This window comes from Nicotiana tomentosiformis, chromosome 8, assembly GCF_000390325.3.
Source record: "Nicotiana tomentosiformis chromosome 8, ASM39032v3, whole genome shotgun sequence".
In the NCBI taxonomy this organism is placed as follows: domain Eukaryota; kingdom Viridiplantae; phylum Streptophyta; class Magnoliopsida; order Solanales; family Solanaceae; genus Nicotiana; species Nicotiana tomentosiformis.
The window spans coordinates 18,630,742-18,650,819 of NC_090819.1; positions in this window are offsets into that span (position 1 = coordinate 18,630,742).

A 20,078-nucleotide genomic window follows, 5' to 3' on the forward strand; every position below is an offset into this window, starting at 1 on the left:
CAACCATAAAAGAATCCAAATAAGGCTTGAACACCCGATTCATCAAATCCATAAATGTTGCTGGAGCATTTGTCAACCCAAATGACATCACTAGGAACTCGTAATGCCCATACCGAGTCCGAAAAGCTGTCTTAGGGACATCAGATGCCCTAATCTTCAACTGATGGTAACCAGATCTCAAATCAATCTTCGAAAATACCTTGGCACCCTGAAGCTGATCAAATAAGTCATCAATTCTTGGCAGCGGGTATTTGTTTTTGATAGTGGCCTTGTTCAACTGCCGATAATCTATACACATCCGCATAGAGCCATCTTTCTTCTTTACAAATAATACTGGTGCACCCCAGGGCGAGACACTGGGTCTAATGAATCCCTGATCAAGCAAGTCTTGTAACTGCTCTTTTAATTCTTTCAACTCTGGCGGGGCCATACGGTATGGTGGAATAGAAATGGGCTAAGTACCCGGAGCCAAATCAATACAGAAGTCAATATCTCTATCGGGTGGCATCCCCAGCAAATCTGCAGGAAATACTTCTGTAAATTTATGAACAACTGGTACTGAGTCCATAGAAGGGACATCCGCACTGGGATCGCGAATATAAGCCAAATAGGCTAGACACCCTTTCTCTACCATACGCCGAGCTTTCATATAAGAAATAACCCTACTGGCAGAATGGCCAGAAGTTCCTTTCCACTCTAACCGAGGTAACCCCGGCATAGCTAGGGTCACTGTCTTGGCATGACAGTCCAATATAGCATGGTAAGGAGACAGCTAATCCATACCCAAGATGACATCAAAATCTACAATATCAAGAAGTAGAAGATCCACACTGGTCTCAAGATTACCAATAATAACCACACACGAACGATAGACATGATATACTATAACAGAGTCTCCCACCGATGTAGATACACACACAGAAGCACTTAGAGAATCACAAGGCACAACCAAATATGAAGCAAATTAGGAGGACACATAGGAATAAGTAGATCCTAGATCAAATAGAACTGAAGCATCTCTATGGCAAACTGGAATAATACATGTGATCACAGCATCAGATGACTCGGCATCAGGCCTAGCTGGAAAAGCATAAAATCGGGGGTGGGCCCCACCACTCTGAACTGCGTCCCTGGGATGGCCTCTGACTGGCTGGCCTCCACCTCTAGCTGCATGACCCCTGCCTCTAGCTGGCTGAGCAGGCGGTGAAGCAAATGGTGCCGGTATGATGGCACGAGAATCCTGACGAGATTTGTTACTCGCCAATCTAGGGCAATACCTCCTGATGTGACCAATGTTCCCACACTCATAACACCCATCCTGATGCCGTGGCTGCTGAAGCTGAAGCTGACCCAGATGGGCCGGATAACCACTGTAGTAACTCTGGAGTGGTGGTGCACTGATATGAGCTGAATGTGCACTGAATACTGGCTGCCCAGAGTAAGGCATAATAGGACCGTTACTCCCTGAAGCACCGGGAGATACATGAAGTGCTGAATGAAACGGTCTGGGAGGATGACCCCTACCAAAATTACCCCGGCCTCCAGACAAGGCACCACTATAACCACCGAACCAACGAGGCCTCTTATCGGACCTCTGCCCTCTTTCCTGTGCAAAAACCATCTTGATCCTCCTTGTGACATTAGCAGTCGCCTGAAAAGAAATCTCACCTCCGGTCTCCTTGGCCATCTGAAGTCTGATAGGGTGAATAAGTCCTTCAATGAACCTCCTCACTCTCTCTCCCTCCGTAGGTAGTAAAAGGAGATCATAACGGGCCAAATCCACAAAATGGGATTCATACTAAGTAACAGTCATACTGCCATACTGTAGACGCTCAAATTGCTTGCGGAATTCCTCTCTCAGTGTGATAGGGAGGAACTTCTCCAGAAATAGCTGAGAGAACTGCTCCCAGGTAAGTGTAGGTGATCCGACTGGTCGGGTCAATGTATAATCTCTCCACCACCTCTTGGCGGAACCCGTCATCTGGAATACGGCAAAATCAACTCCATTGGTCTCAACTATACCCATGTTTCGCAGCACCTCGTGGCAGCGTTCAAGATAATCTTGTGGGTCCTCAGAAGGTGTACCACTGAAGTGAACTGGAAAGAGCTTAGTAAACTTATCCAGTCTCAATAAGGCCTCAAAAGACATGGCGGGCCTATCACCGGTCTGTGCCGCAATAACTGGCTGAACTACCCCAACTGGCGGGGCTGCTGGAGCCTGATTCTGGGGAGCCATCTGCTCCGGGGCGGGAGTAGTGGGAGTTTGTGCTCCTCCCCCAGCCTGTGAGATGGCTGGTGCCACTAGAAATGTACCATTCTGATCCACACCCTCTATAAGACTCACCAATCGGACTAGAGCGTCCTGAAGCACTTGAGTGGCTATGAATCCTTCCGGGACCTGAACTAGTTCAACTGGTATATTCTGAACTGGGACCTCCTCCTGACGGTCTACCTGAGGTTCTTCAACAGGTGTAGCTGCTCGAACTCTGGACTGAGCTCTACCTCGGCCTCTACCTCGGCCTCTAGCACGACCTCGGCCTCGACCTCTACCCTTGACCATAGTTGCTACCAGGGGTTCTGGTCCCTGTCCATCGGTAGAAGTATTACGCGTTCTCACCATCTGCGAGAGAATAAGAGTAGAATGATTCAATCATCGATGATAGAATAAAATCGCACGACAGAATAAGAAAGAAGCGATATTGTTCCTAAACTTCATAGCCTCTGAGAGATAAGTACAGATGTATCTGTACCGATCCTTCAGACTCTACTAAGCTTGCTGGTGACTCGTGAGACCTATCTAACCTAGTGCTCTGATACCAACTGTCACGACCCGAAATTCCCACCTCCGGACCGTAATGGCGCCTAACATTTCACTTGCTAGGCAAGCCAACGGTTGAATAACATTATCCATTTTTAAAATAATTTTTAAAAATTTATTAATAACAAGAAATCAAATGCGGAAGCAATTTTGAAATAATCCATAATAATAACTGTGTCTAAATACCATCCCAGAATTGGTGTCACAAGTGCACGAGCTTCTAGAATTAATACAAATAAAGGTCTGAATAATATAAAATTGTCTGAAAATAAACACACATCTAAAGTACAATAGACGGGGACTTCAGAACTGCGGACGCCATACAGTTATACCTCAAGTCTCCTCTGATAGCTGAAATCCGAGCAAGTCTATGGTACGCTGCTGGGACCAACTCCAAAATCTGCACAAGAAGTGCAGAGTGTAGTATCAGTAACACCGACCCCATGTACTGGTAAGTGCTGAGCCTAACCTCGACAAAGTAGTGACGAGGCTAAGGCAGTTCACTTACATTAACCTGTACGCAATATTAGTAACAACAACAATAATAGGAATAAATCAAGTAATTCATTTATAATAATTGAAGGCAACTAAGCAGTCATAACCAATTATCATTTCCATTATTTCTGTTGCAGCATGCAACCCTCTCTCATAATATATCCACATTCAGTTCTGTTGCGGCGTGCAACCCGCTCCTCCAATATTGACTTTGAATAAGTCTGTTGCGGAGTACAACCTGATCCTCCAATATTGACTTTTAATAAGTCTGTTGCAGCGTGCAACCCGATCCTCCAATATTAACTTTTAATAAGTCTGTTGCGGCGTGCAACCCGATCCTCCAATATATTCATTATAATCAATCCTGTTGCAGCGTGCAACCCGCTCCTCCAACATATTCATTTACCAATCAATTCTTATAGAAGAAATTCCCCAATAAATGCAACAATTAATATAAAAATCATAAGACAACAAGCATACAATAATTATGATTTAATTATGAAGCAAACAATGACAAATAGCAATTATTATAGAAATCAGGGAGCAAATAGGCAGTTTAATATTTAATATGCTAAATTTTAAATAACAATTAAGGCACATAATTTAAATAACATGTAACAATTAATGCAGGAATTCAAGAATTTATATTTGCAAAGAATAAGAGAGAAACAATTATTATAATAATTAATTTATGATTAAAAATAATTTATGATTTTTCAAATAAGCAGGAAAATAATTAATTTGATGACGTATAAACACTCGTCACCTCGCCTATACGTCGTTTACATGTAATTCACATAACAAATAATTTAAGAGTTCTATTCCCTCAAGTCAAGGTTAACCCCTACACTTACCTCGCTTTGCAAATTCCAATCAATTATTCAACCACAACTTTTTCTTTTAAATTTGCCTCCGAAAGCTTCAAATCTATTCACAAATAATTCAATATATTCAATACTAATCATAGGAATTAATTCCATATGAATTTATAATTATTTCGGATAATAATCCGAAATTTATTAAAATATTCGGCAGTGGGACCCACATCTCAAATCCTGAAAAACCTCACGAAATCCAAACACCCGTTCCGATACGAGTTCAACCATACCAAATTTGTCCAATTCCGATATCAAATGGACCTTCAAATCTTAAATTTTTATTTTTGGAAAGTTTTACAAAAATTTCAATTTCTTCCATCTAAATCTGAAATAAATGATGAATATAGACATGGATTTGTGAAATATAATCACTTTTGGTTATAAAATACTTATCCAATCCAAAGTCGTGAAAATCCCCCTTGAAATCGCCCAAATCCGAGACCCAAAACTCAAAAATGAGTAAAAATGGCTAAGACCCGATTTTATGTATTTTGCCCAGCATTTTCGCATCTGCGGTGCCTGGGCTCGCACATGCGAGCTCGCATCTGCGAGAAAAATCTCGCATCTGCGAAAAGGGGCTGCCAGGCGAGGTTCCGCATCTGCGGACAAAATGTCACACCTGCGACGTCCGCGTCTGCGCACAAGGGCCGCACCTGCGAAGGCCGCATCTGCGATGGATGTCTCGCTTCTGCGAGCTCGCACCTGCGGTCAAAATTCCGCAGGTGCGATTATACCAGAACCCAAATTTTAGATTTTTGCTTAAGTCCAATTCTTGTTCCGATTTCGAGCCGTTTCACTTTCGGGGTATTCGAGACCCCGTTCGAATATACCAACAAGTCCCGTAACATAATACGGACTGACTCGGGGTCTAAAATCACGTCAAACAACACTGAAATTACAATTCACACCCCGATTCGAACTTTGAGTTTTAAACTTTCGATTTGCAAATCTCGTGCCAAAACATATTAAATGAATCCGGAATGACTTTAAATTTGGCACACAAGTCATAAATGACATAATAGAGCTGTTCAAATTTCCAGAATCGGATTCCGGCTCCGATATAAAAAAGTCAACCCCGTGGTCAAACTTGGAATATTTAGCCTTTAAATTGTTAGTTCCGTTAAATGGTCATAACTTGAGCTAGGGACCTCCAAATTAAATTTCGGGCATACGCCCAAATCCCAAATCACGATACGGATCTATCGAAACTGTCAAAATACTGATCCGGGTCCGTTTTCTAAAAACGTTGACCAAAGTCAACTTACTTAAATTTTTAAAGCTCTATTTCACATTTTAATTTATTTTTCACATGAAAACTATCTAGAAAATTTTACAGATTGTGCACGCAAGTCGAGGAAGAATAAATTGTGTTTTTTGAGGGATTAGAACACAGAATTACTTATTAAATTTAAAGATGACATTTTGGGTCATCACAAAAATCTTCGTAAAGGAGTTCAAATCAAAACAAAAGTGCGAAAAAAAAAAGTCCGACATCGGGGTGTCACTAGTCATGAGCATCTACTACAATCTGTCTAACAATATCAAGGCTAATTCAGCCTGGAAAGTAGCTAAATACAATTAAAGGAAGATAAGAGGGAGAAGAGCAGGGGCTGCGATCGCCAAGCAGCTACCTTGCTATCCCCGCGAAAATCTGTAACCAGAATAATCAACAACCGCTACCATGCCCAGCTACACCTGAATATGCACACAAGGTGCAGGGAGTAGCGTGAGTACGCAAACTCAGTAAGTAACAATAATAAATAAAGACTGAGCAGTAGTGACGAGCAATAAAGCATATAACGTTCATATCAGAAAATCTCAGTAAAATACCATATGCTTTTAAAATTAGGATTTGAATCAAAACATCTCGTTTAAACCCAATTCCAGTAAAGTCATTTAAAGATACTTTTCAACAGTTTTCAAACAGAGAAAAAATGCAAAGGTGAGCAAAAATGATGAAATCATAAACAGCCCCTCACGCAAACCTCATAGTCACTCGTGCCACTCGGGCATACCTCACAATCACTCTTGTCACTCGGGCATACCTCACAATCACTCTTGCCACTGAAGCATACCTCACAACCACTCTTGCCTCCCAGTCATTCAGCACTCGGTACTCGCACTCAGTAGGTACCTGCGCTCACTGGGGGTGTGTACAGACTCCGGAGGGGCTCCTTCAGCCCAAGCGCTATATCAAGCCAAATCATGGCATAAATCACTTAGTCCCTCGGCCTATATCAAACATGTTGCGGCATGCAGCCCGATCCCATAAATATCCTCACAAATTAGGCCCTCGGCCTCACTCAGTTATAAACCTCTCAAGTCACTCGGGCATTTCAGTAAAAATAGGGTGCTCAGCCCAAAACAACATTTATGTGCATCGAAATCGAGTAATAAAAATGGAGTTATGCAGTAAACGGGTATAACTATGACTGAGTATAGATTTTAAATCGAAAACAGTGAGAGGATAGTAAGAAAAGGCCCCTAAGGGTCCAAACAGCACTGGCACAAGGCCCAAATATGGCATTCAGTCCAATTTACAGAATCTCTTTCTAAAACACATAAGTATCATATAGTATCAACCAAATATACAACTTTACAGTTGCTACGGGACGGACCAAGTCATAATCCCCAACAGTGCACGCCCACATGCCCGTCACCTAGCATGTGCGTCACTTAAAAATAGTAGAATGATACAAAATCTGGGGTTTCATACCCTCAGGACTAGATTTACAATCGTTACTTACCTCAAACCGGTCAAATCTCTACCCGAAATGCTCTTGCCTCTCGATGCAGCCTCCAAATGCTCCGAATCTATTCGCAATCAGTACAATACCATCAATATACGCTAATGGAATGAATTCCACAAGAAAAACTATCAAATTAGCCCAAAACCCGAAATTGGCTCAAACCCAGCCCCCGGGCCCACGTCTCGAAATCCGACAAAATTTATAAAACTAGAAAGCCCATTCACTCATGAGTCCGTACATATAAAATTTATCCAAATCCGACATCATTTGGTCCCTCAAATCCTTAAATTAAACTCTTAAAAATCCCAAGCCCTAACCCCCTACTTTCACTCCAAAATCCTACTAATTAATGATGAACAAGGCCATAGATTCATGAAATTTATACTATTATGGGTTAAAATCACTTACCCCAACGTTGCTCCTCGAAAACCTTCGAAATATCGCCTCCCTCCCGAGTTTCTCAAATCCAAAAATGGAAAAATGAAGGCAAAACAAACGAGCTGGGGCTTTTCTGCCCAGCACAATCGCACATGCGGCCATATGTTCGCTCCTGCGGAACCGCACTTGCGGTCGAATCTTCGCACCTGCGAGAACCACTTAAGCCCTCAATTCCGCACCTGCGACCCAAGGTTCCGCACCTGCGGGCGCGCACCTGCGTAACACTTCCGCTTCTGCTGAACCGGCCCAACTCTTCCTTTCCGCATCTGTGCTTAAGGCCTCGCACCCGCGGGCTCGCATATGCGGCCAATTCTCCGCACCTGCGTTCCCAGCCTTGGCCTTCCATTTCTGCATCTGCGGCTTCCCCAAATGCAACAGCGACCTCGCACCTGTGGCTCTTCCTTTCGCAAGTGCGAAAATAGCAGAAGCAACAGCTTCAGCTGCATTTTTCAACTTCGACAAATCTGCTAACCACCCGGAATCACCCTGAGGCCCTCGGGACCTCAACCAAAAATACCAACAAGTCATATATCAACATACAAACTTAGTCGAACCTTCGAATCATTCAAAACAACATTGAAACACCAAATTACCCTCGGATTCAAGCCTAAGAACTTCTAAAACTTCTAAATTCGACAACCTATGTCGAAACCAACCAAACCACGTTCGAATGACCTCAAATTTAGCACACACGTCACAAATGATACTACGAACCTACTCCAACTTCCGGATTTCCATTCTGACCCCGATATCAAATTTTTTCACTGCCGACCAAAAATCGCCAAATTTTCAATTTTGCTAATTCAAACCTAATTTCACTCCGGACCTCCAAATCATATTCCGGATGCGCACCTAAGTCCAAAATCACCTAACGAAGCTAATGAAACCATCAGAATTTTAATCCGAGGTCAAATGCTAAAAAGTCAAATTTGGTCAACTCTCCCAATTTAAAGCTTCAACAATGAAATTCTTTCTTCCAATTCGATTCCGAAATACCTGCAAACCAAAACCGATGATTCACACAAGTCAAAGTACATCATAAGGATCTACTCATGACCTCAAACAATCGAGCGAAGTGCAAAATGTTCAAAACGACCGGTCGGGTCGTTACAATACCAAAACATGGATATTTTTCGTAATAAGGTTTCAAATAGTGTATAGGAAAGAAAAAATCCCAATATTTTCTTCTTCAACATGAACTTCATAGCAGACATAAAAAAATCAAATTTTGTAAACTTGATCAATTCCTTTATTAAATTGTAAATTAAAATTTATCCAACTTTAGCATATTCATTTGTAAAAATTTATATAAAATAATACTAGGTCCTTTTTGGATAAACAAGATAAGCTCATTTTGTAAATTAAAACTAAATCTTTTATTTCCATCATTATAAATTAAAATTGATCTAACTTTAGCATATTCATCTCTAAAATCTTATAAAAATAATAGCATTTGTTTTTTGGTTGGAGTATAATAGAGTCAATTTAGGTAAAAAAGAAAAACAAGTACTATAAATTACGATGACAAATGAATAAATAAAGAGATAATTATATACTTTATTATGCTTTTCAGTTACTATGAAAAAGAAAGGGTCCTAACTAGATTGTGTTAATTATTACTATGATAGAGAAAGGACTCAACAAAAAATTATATACGAATATTATACTTTTCACTTACCCTGAGTAGAAGAATGGTTCGTAAATAAATTGTATTAATTGATAAATGAAGAACTATAAATGCAACTATATATGATTATTGTTCTTTTCAATTATTGGAAGTAAAAGGTTTGTTAAATAACCCGTGTTCATTGTTAGTATGGTTGAGAACTAAATAGGTAAAGTGGATTATTCACTAAAACTTGTAATAAGAAAAATAGAGTATTTATTTTGACAAAAGTATCAAAATCACTCTAGAAAATATTCGTGTCTAAATTGGCAAAAACTTTTTTACTATGTTATTAAAAGGAATCTGTATACCATTCAGCATAAGTTAAGCAAGAAATTTGCTCATGCTAATTAGCACAACATGATCATAAAGCAAGCTCCTTTCAAAATTTGATTTCTTAGTGTAACGACCCGACTTGTCATTTTAAAAATTTACGCTCGTTCAGTGACTTAAGGTCTCGATCAGTTTCGTAATATGTATTATAACCCGCGAATATGGTCGAGTTTGATTTTCGGAAGATTCAGAATTAAATTAAAAGAACAATTCTTATTTAGAAGCTTAAATGGAAAGAGTTGACCGAGGAGTTGACTTTTGAGCAAACGACCCGGAATAAAATTTTGATGGTGTCAATAGCTTCGTATGATGATTTCGGATATAGGCATATGCTCATATTTGGATTTGGAAGTCCGTAAGATAATTCGACGCATTTTGGCGAAAGTTGAAAAATAGAAGATTTTGGAAAGTCCTACCGAAGGTTGAATTTTTGATAACGAGGTCGGATTTCGATTCCAAAAATTTGAATAGCTCCATTTCGTCATTTATAACTTGTGTGCAAAATTTGAAGTCATTCCGGATTGATTTGATACGTTTCGGCGCATAAAAAAATAATTGGAAGATTTGAAAACTCATAATTTGATTCGATGCGCGATTCGTAATTTCAGCATTGTCTGACATGGTTTGAAGCCTCGACTAAGTTAGTATTATATTTTGAGATGTGTTGGTATATTTGATTGAGGTTCCGAGGGCCTCAGGTAGATTTCGGAAGGTTAACGGATCAATTCGGTCTTGAAGAAAAGCTGCTGGAATTTCTGGGCAACTTGCTGTTTTTTTTCACAGAAGCATGAACAGTATCCGCAGGTGCGTGAACAATGCCCGCAGGTGCGTGAACAGTACCCACATGTGCGTGAACAGTCTGCAGGTGCGTGAACAGTACTCGCAGGTGCGAAACTGGGCAGCAACATAAGGACCAAAAATCAGTCACTTTGTCATTTTCGATTGAGATTTTGGAGCTCGGATTTTGGGCAATTTTGGAAGAGTTCTTCACAACTTTGACTTGGGTAAGTGTTCTATATCCTAAAGTGTTTATATTTCATGAAACCATGATTATATTCATCATTTAATTCGGATTTAAATGGAGGAAATCAAAAATTTTGCAAAATCTTCCACAAACAAAAATTTAAGATTAGGAGGTCGAGTTGTTATTGGAATTCGATAAAATTGGTATGGTTGAACTCGTATCGGAATGAGTGTTCGAATTTCATAAAATTATGTCGGGTTCCGAGAGGCAGGCCCCGCGTTGACTTTTGTTGACTTTTTGGAATAAATTTTTAAGTCGACGAATTATTATCCGAAATTGTTTCCGATGAATTTTAATAAAGTTATACAATTAAATTGGATAGATTTGAGCGGTCCGGAAGTCAATTCAAGCAAGAAGACGATTTTTAGAATATCGACATAATTTCAAAAAGGTAATTGTCTTGCCTAACCTCGAGTGAGGGAATTACCCATTGGGCATCGAGTCTTATGTGCCATTTGTGAAATGTGAAAAGCCGTGTATGCGAGGTGACGAGTACGTACCCGGGCTTATATGTGCAAAATATATTGAATTAAAGTCTTAGGTATATTGTGTAGTAAATTGAATAATTGTTGGCATAAATATAATCATCTAATTGCCATGCCTCGAATCAGATTTATTGAACTTGTTTTTATATGACACTTCGATGTAATTATTACTTGTATATTTATTTGAATTCTGTGAGTTTGATGGTTTGATATTTCTTGAAATTTAGTTTCATTATGAATTTTTCCCTATGAAAATAGTTAATTAAGCAAGCTTAAGAAGGAGTGTTAATATAATTATCTAAATCTGGATTAATGAAGATTTTGCTTTATGCTGAATAATTTCTCTTTGTTGATTGTTTTTGTGGTGTTATACACATTGCGTGGAACCTTCGGCTATTTATTGTGAAATTAATTGATTTGGTTGTATTTTTGGAATTAGGTTGTGGCCATTGGGCAAATTGTGATATGAATTGATTTTGTTATGTTACCGTCATAATTTTCCGTATAAATTGTTATGTTGTGTGAGTTGTTATTTTGAGGATATAAGGGTGTCATTCCAATGGTGATATTATGTAGGTATAAGGGTGGCATTTCATTGTTATTGTGTTTGTTGGAATATTGTCTGGGTGGAGCGGTAAGGGTGGCTATATGAGAGATAATGGTGGCAATAGGAGCAATAAGGGTGGCTATTGATATTGTCAGGGCGGATGGATAAGGGTGATTATTATAGGAGTGATAAAAGGGCTATATGAGAGATAAGGGTGACTATTGTCAGGGATGATATGTGATGTTGTGGACTAGTTACATTGGTGATTTTATGTGATGTTGTGATTTTTCTTGTGTTTATTTTTATACCTTGTGCAATTTATTTTGTTGTTGGTAAATTGATAATAGCTTGATTTATGTTGAAATTGGGAGTCTGTGGCCATTGCTAGGCAGATTATGATATGAAATGTAGGTACGAGGTGTTGTGAGTAAATAATGATGATATTTGCACGTGAATTGTCCGTGCAGTTATGATATGAAATGAGGGCACGAGGTGCCGGAAAATATGATGATTTAATTATAGGCACGAAGTACCATGGAAATATAAAAGTGGGTTGAGACCCGTGTTTATGAAAAATATGAAAATGGACTGAGACCCGTAGTTGTATGATTATGAAATGAAGTGTCACATGGTGACTTTTTAATTGAAAGAATTATATTCAAAATATTTATTTGGAAGGATTTGTATTCAAAAAGATTTATTTGAAAGAATTACATTCGAAAGGTATTTATTTGAATAAATTATATTTAAGAGAGATTTAATTAAAGGAAGTATATTTGAAAGATATTTATTTAAATGAATTATATTCGAAAGAGATTTATTCGAAAGAATTATATGTGAAAGATATTTATTTGAAATACTTGATTTAACTGGGTGTCCTTATATTCATAAATTGTTGAGCGTTATTAATGGTGTTCTTGTTGCCCTTATTGTTATTTATTTCCTATTATTTTGTATATTTTATTGCACAGGCTATTAGACTAGTGAGTGTCTTTACTGTACCTCGTCTCTACTCCACTGAGGTTAGTCTTGATACTTATTTGGTACCGGCCGTGGTATTGTGATGACCCAAAATGTCATCTTTAAATTTAATAAGTAATTTTGTGTTCTAAGACCTTGAAAAGCACCATTTATTATTTCTCGACTTGCGTGCGCAGTCCGTAAAATTTTTCGGAAAATTTTCATGTGAAAAATGGACTAAAATGTGAAATAGAGCCTTAAAACTCAACTGAGTTGACTTTGGTCAGTATTTTTAGCAAACGGACCTGGATCAGTGTTTTGACAATTTCGGTAGCTCCGCATCGTGATTTGGGACTTGGGCGTATGCCCGAAATTTAATTTGGACGTCCCTAGCTCAAGTTATAACCATTTAACAGAAACTAGTAATTTAAAGGCTAAAGATTTTCAAGTTTGATCACGGGGTTGACTTTTTGATATCGGAGCCAGAATCCGATTCTGGAAATTTGAACAGCTCCGTTATGTCATTTATGACTTGTGTGCCAAATTTGAAGTTATTCCGGATTCATTTAATATGTTTTGGTACGAGATTTGCAAATTGAAAAGTTTAAAACTCAAAGTTTGAATCGGGGTGTGAATTGTAATTCCAGCGTTGTTTGACATGACACGAGACCCCGAGTAAGTCTGTATTATATTATTGGACTTGTTGGTATATTCGTACGGGGTCCCGAGTACCCCGAGAGTGATACGGATTGAAATCGGATCAAGAATTGGACTTAAGCAAAATCTAAAATTTTGCCTTCTGTTGTAATCGCACCTGTGGATTTTTGACCACAGCTGAGAGCTCGTAGAAGCGAGCCTTCAATCGCAGATGTGCCCGGGCGTGACTGGGCAAAAGTCCACAGGTGCGGAAACCTGCAAGCACTCGCGCGTCCGCAGAAGCGGACAAAAGAATCACAGAAGCGAAGGCATCGCAGGTGCGCATTTTTCCTCCGCAGGTGCGAGGCCTCGCTTGGCAGCCCCATTTCGCAGATGCGAGATTTTTCTCGCAGATGCGAGCTCGCATGTGCGAGCCCAGGCACCGCAGGTGCCGAAATGCCTGGGCAGTGTATATATCGAAGAGTCCGATATTATTTTCATATTTTGGTCATTTTGAGCTCGGTTAAGCCGAATATTTGGGCGATTTGCACAGAAAACATTGGGGTAAGTATTCCTTATCCTATATTGATTATATTTCATGATTTCATACTCGTTTATATCATGAATTCGTGAATTTATGGAAGAAAAATTAAATTTTTCTAAAATCTTCCAAAAACGAGAAATTTAGATTTGAAGGTCCATTTGATATTGGAATTGGATAATTTTGGTATGGTTGAACTCGTAGCGGAACGGGTGTTCGCATTTCGTGAGTTTTTTCGGGATTTGAGACGTGATTTTCACTGTCAAATATTTAAATGAATTTCGGATTTTTATCCGAAAAATTTGTAAATTCATATGGAATTAATTCTTATGATTAGTATTGAATATATCAAATTGTTTGTGAATAGATTTGAAACTTTCAGAGTCAAATTTAAAAGGAAAAGTTGTAGTTGAATAATTGATTGGAATTTGCAAAGCGAAGTAAGTGTCGTGGTTAACCTTGACTTGAGGGAATAGAACCCTTAAATTAATTGTTATGTGAATTGCATGTGAACGACGTATAGGCGAGGTGACGAGTGCCTATACATCGTCAAATTAATTATTTACATAATTATTTGAAAATCCTAAATTTGTTTTAATACATGAATTAATTATTATAATAATTATTTCTCTCATATTCTTTGCCCAATATTAATTCTTAAATTCCTGTAATAATTTCTACACGCTTATTTGAATTATGTGCACTAGCTGTTACTTGACATTTAGCATATTAAATATTAAACTGTCTATTTTCTCCCTGATTTCCAAAATAAATTATTATTGTCATTGTTTGTTTATAAATAAATTATAATTATTGTGTGCCTTGATGCTTAGTAGTTTTTCATTGGACGTGGTATTTATTGGAGTAATTTTTATTTACATTATGAGCTGTTTAAAGTTATATATATTGGAGGAACAGGTTGCACGCCGTAATGGAAATGAAAGTAAATATATCTATATTGGGGGATCGGATTGCACGCCGCAATAGACTTATTTAAAAGTCAATATTGGGGGATCGGATTGCACGCCGCAATAGACTTATTTAAAAGTTAATATTGGGGGATCAGATTGCACGCCGCAACAGACTTATTAAAAAGTCTATATATACTTGATTGAAATAAATATATAACAGAACTGAATGTGAATATATTATGAGAGCGGGTTGCACGCTGCAACAGAATTGAATGTGAATATGTTGTGATAGCGGGTTGCACGCTGCAACAGAATTGGTTGAAATAATAATGGATTATGACTGCTGAGTTGACTTCAATTATTATAAATGAATTACCTGATTTATTTCTATTATTTATTGTTGTTGTTATTAATATTGCGTACAGGTTAATGTAAGTGAACCGCCTTAGCCTCGTCACTATTTCGTCGAGGTTAGACTCAACACTTACCAGTACATGGGGTCGGTTGTACTGATACTACACTCTGCACTTCTTGTGCAGATTTTGGAGTTGGTCCCAGCGGTGTACCATAGACTTGCTCGGATTTCAGCTACCAGAGGAGACTTGAGGTATAATTGCATGGCGTCCGCAGTTCTGAAGTCCCCGTCTATTTTACTTTAGCTGTGTGCTTATTTTCACATAGATTTATTTTATTTAGACCTTTATTTGTATTTATTCTAGAAACTTGTGCACTTGTGACACCAATTCTGGGATGGTATTTAGACACCGTTATTTTTATGGATTATTTTACTATATTTCAAACTTTGTTTCCGTTTTTATTTCCTTGGTTATTAAAAATTTAAAAATTGGTTAATATTATTCTAACATTGGCTTGACTAGTAAGTAAAATGTTAGGCGCCATCACGGTCCGAAGGAGGGAATTTCGGGTCGTGACAGGTATACTCATACTATATTTCTGTATATTTTTGTGCAGAGCCAGGTATTGGAGATCGGACTCAGACAAAATTAGCGTGGGATCGTAAGGGTTCAAGGTATAACTGCTTGGTCGTCGCAGTCCCTTGGAGTCTTTTTATTTCATTGTACTGTTAATTTTTAATCAAACAGTATTGTATAATCGGTCCTCGTGAATATTCTATGTATTCAGTTAGAGTTCGTGACTCAGTACTACCAATCTGGGGAGATTTTCATATTTGTTTCCGCTGTTAGTTTTGATTACCTATTTAATTCAAAAAAATGGCTTGAAATATAATTGTAATCAGCTTACCTAGTCTTAGAGACTAGGTGTCATCACGACGCCTGATGTGCGATTTTGGATCGTGACACTAAGTAATAGTTGGGACCAACAAAATTACATAACAAATATTTTTTCAATTATGTTAGATGATTTAAGATTAGCTCAAAAGGTTATTTAATAATGAATTAACCTAAATAGCCATTCATCCAACTACTTAGGCTAAAAAAGGTGGTATATGTGGCATATATGTATAAATGTGTATTATATGTATAATCATGTATCATTAGTGCATAACTTATGTGTACCAGGTAGGAAAAATAAATAATAAATTCGATCATCTATTTATATAATTATCCCAAAAATTATAATCCAATATTTAACATATGTTTATTGGGTCAGTGCGCAGCACGGGCTATCCGTTACTAGTATAGTAGATAAACAACAAGTTCTGCTTAAAGGATTTCATTAAGCAGAAAAATGAATATTTAAAGGATTTCATTAGGCTACTTTAAGATTATTAAGTATAACAAAATGAAATCGTTGTATCTCCTTGAAATTTGAATTATCACTGTATGGATCTACAGTTTATATGAAAAATAACTTGAAGCATATTAGATCTAATTCTGATCGTTAGATTTTCAAAATAGTATCTTGTTTCGTGGGTTATATGATTTGGAAGTAAAATTCTACGGCATGTCCTTTGCTCTATGTCATTTAGTTATTCTGGAGGTTCTTGACATTGTTCTAACAGCTTGTTTGGGTGGTTGTTATCTATCGTTTTATAATGTATCATAATATTATACATTAGAGAAAAAAAATAAGTTAACGACGCGACTATACCAAATTGGTCGCTCCATAAAATGGTACCTCTCGTCGTTACGTAACGATGAATTTAACGATACGATACAATACAATTTAAGTAGCAATCAAAATAAATATTGTATTTATAGTAACAATACGATACAATAGAACATGTAACAACCATTCAAACAAGCTATTAATTGATTAAAGTTCTTTGACTGAATTCGGGTCATACACTTTAGGTTTAAGGAAAGGAGGTGTCATTCTAATTATTGTTGTCACACCTCCTTTTTTCCGGGGGGGGAAGATTAGGGAGTTTTTCCAATTTAAGTGACATTAATCAAAATGAGATTATTTATTTATTTCAGAGTCGCCACTTGGAATAATTTATGGTGTCCCAAGTCACCGATTTATTTTAAATCCCAAATCGAGAAAATTGACTCTTATTTATGGTCTGCGAACACAGAAGACCGGGTAAGAATTCTGTTAACCCGGGAGAAGGTGTGAGGCACTCCAGAATTCTGTGGTTTTAGCAAGGTCGCTCAACTATTAATAATTGGCCTAATTATCTGATTTATTATATGTTTAAAATCTATTGTGCATTTTTAACCTTTTAAACCGCTTTTAATTATTTATGGAATCTGTTTGAACAAGTTGCGATGTCGCACACTCGTTGTTTTTGAATACATTGCGAATCGCGTCACATGAAATGCACCCGCGGTTTACAACATGTTTGTTTTTATTATTATTAGAAGTTATGGTCGGGTCACATGAAATACACACCCGAATTGGAATTTACGTATCGTGACCGTGCCACGGGAACCGTACCCATCATCACAATGATTTATTATTAATCGCGCCTTAAGCAACTAGCGATGGTTTATAAGTTGTTTAATTACCTAAGCTTGAGATTATTGTGAGGTCATGAATTATGGATATGATATTGTTGGAAAAGTGTAATTTTAAGTTAAACATACATTCTAACGACACAATTAGACAAAAAAAAATATAAGCAAAATAATAGGAAATGCTCTCAAGCCCAATTTCTTTTCTAACTTCAAATAAACTCCCTCGACCAAACCACTTTTCAATTTTATCAACCTGAGCCTAACTCACTGTGTGCTTCTAATTTCAGGCAAGATTGCCACAACAAACCATTTATATTTAAAACCAACTTAAACCCAAATTCTTTCCCTAATTAACCAACACAGTAGCTCAAGTTAAACAATAAAAAAGAATTATCAAGCAAGTTCAAGATAATAGTGACTTAAGTACCAACTAGACATGAAGGCTAAACTAAAAACAACAGCATACTATATTCCTGCTGTGCACCAAATGCCTAAATCAATTTCAACTCAAGTCGTTTCCTTCGCCATTTCATTTACCGGATAAGTCACGAAGCTTTCAGTGATATAAGTCAAAGTTGCATTGAAATATCAATTCATCCTATTCACTGTCACGAATTAAGACATTTAACCAAATAATGAAACTAAGACAGCAAATGCAAACAAACCAACATAACAGAATACCAAAATCAATCAAAATCCTTCACTAAACCAGAATAATGAGATGAAATAAGATGAAGGTTTGAAAAGTGCACCTTTACTGTTGCACTCTTTGAGAGACTGTATTAATGAAAAAAACACCGAACAAATCCTTAAACGAGCAGATGAACCTGCAACCGGAGACCTCGATCGGCGACCTCGAAGCTCGCAATCCTTCGAAAATCAGACCACAGAAATAAAACCTCTGTTTCGTATGGAAAAGAAAAGAAAGATGATTTATTTCTTTTTGAACTAGAGCCTCATGGAGAAATTGGATTGAGAAGGGGAAAACGTGATTAATAATTGGTGAGGATGAAAGGCTGCGGTTTGGATATGAATTTAGTTGTAAAATCAGAGAAGGGGGTGGAAAGCTTGCTTCTGCTGCACCGCTATTGATTTTCTCACGTCCCCTCCATTTTTCTATCTGATCCCCTCCCAGACTTCTTTTGTTCCCTTTCTTTTGGTTTCTGCCTCCCCGTTTTTTCCTTTTTTTTTATGGTTAGCTTTAGGTCTGTATATATAATGTGTGTGGGCAAAGTCTTGGAGAGAAAGAAATTCATATCATCAAAAATGTGTGAATGGATAAAAGATCCAAAATACGATGCAGGTGATTACTCTGTGAGAAAAATCACGTGAGGGGGGAGAGAATATGCCTTATGAGTTAGTTATTTTGGGATAGGGAGGAATCTTGACTAAAATACAAAAACTCAACAAGAAGACAAAAGAGTTGGCACAATTTGATTGGTTCTTTATTCTTTTTTTTTATTTTCTTGTAAAGGATAACAAAAAAATAAAATTTTAAAATATTATTCCTACTAAATTGAGATAGAAAAATTAAATATTAACTAGCTACTTCCAGTCTAGGAACTATTAAAAAGCAATTCCAAAATTACTAACATCCTAAAAATAAGAGGAAAACATATTTTTGTGTGTTTTCTTTTCTTTTGCCAATTAGAACAAAATTGTATACTCTATCATTGTGAAACATTTTGGTTGATTTTCAATTTATCTAAAATAAACCTATAAAAAGGTGAAATAAAACGAAAATATTAAGATTAAACTTAAAAACTATTTAAATACTAAAAAGTGAGTGAAAATTCAAATATGGTCATAAATTAGGTGCTCATAGCTGCCCCTCTTTGCTTGAAAACATGAACAATTTTTAAGCAAAAATAAAGTGAGCCGTGTGACTAATTTTTTGACCATATCATTATTCAAAAAAGGAAGAAAATAAAAGAAAAAGGTGCAACCGAGTTCTGGTTTTGGACATCCTACATATCCCGGGTTATAAGGGAATCAGGTCGCGTGTAGTTCAAAGAGAATGATGGAGTGTGTGGAGAGGATGAGAGAGTCGAGTGAGGTACCGTTCCGTCGAGGTTCCAGCCCGCGGTCCCTGCCATTACATCATGAATTGAAAGCAAAAATTACAACAAAAATAAAAGAAAAAATACAAGATCCTATCTACTTCTTGTCTTGAATCTTTCTTGAATCTCCACTTGATCCTTCAATATGAAACTGAAAATTCACCCCATTCTTCAGGTGGGCATCCTGCTGACTTGAATTTGAAGAAAACTGGAAGTTTACCCTATTCTTCAGGCGGGCACCCTGCTGCTTGCACTTGAAATAAACTTGAACTTGCGGTAGACTTGAGCTTGCAAACATTGTTCTTCATGCGGCTCGCGCTACTTCTGATTTGAATTGAAAAACTGGAGATTGCCCCTATTCTTCAGGTAGGATCCTGCTGTCTCTGACTTGAACTTGAAAATTAAAAGTTGACCCTGTTCTTCAGGCGGGCTCCTGATGCCTCTCAAACTTGAACTTGAAATAAATTCTCCCATTCTCTAGGTGGGCGCCTGATGCTGACTTAAAACCTAAAATGAATTCCCTCATTTTCCAGGTGGGCGCCTGATGCTGACTTAAAACCTGAAATGAATTCCCTCGTTTTCAAGGTGGGTGCCTGATGTTGACTTAACACGGAAATAAATTCCCTCGTTCTCCAGGTGGGCGCCTGCCACTGA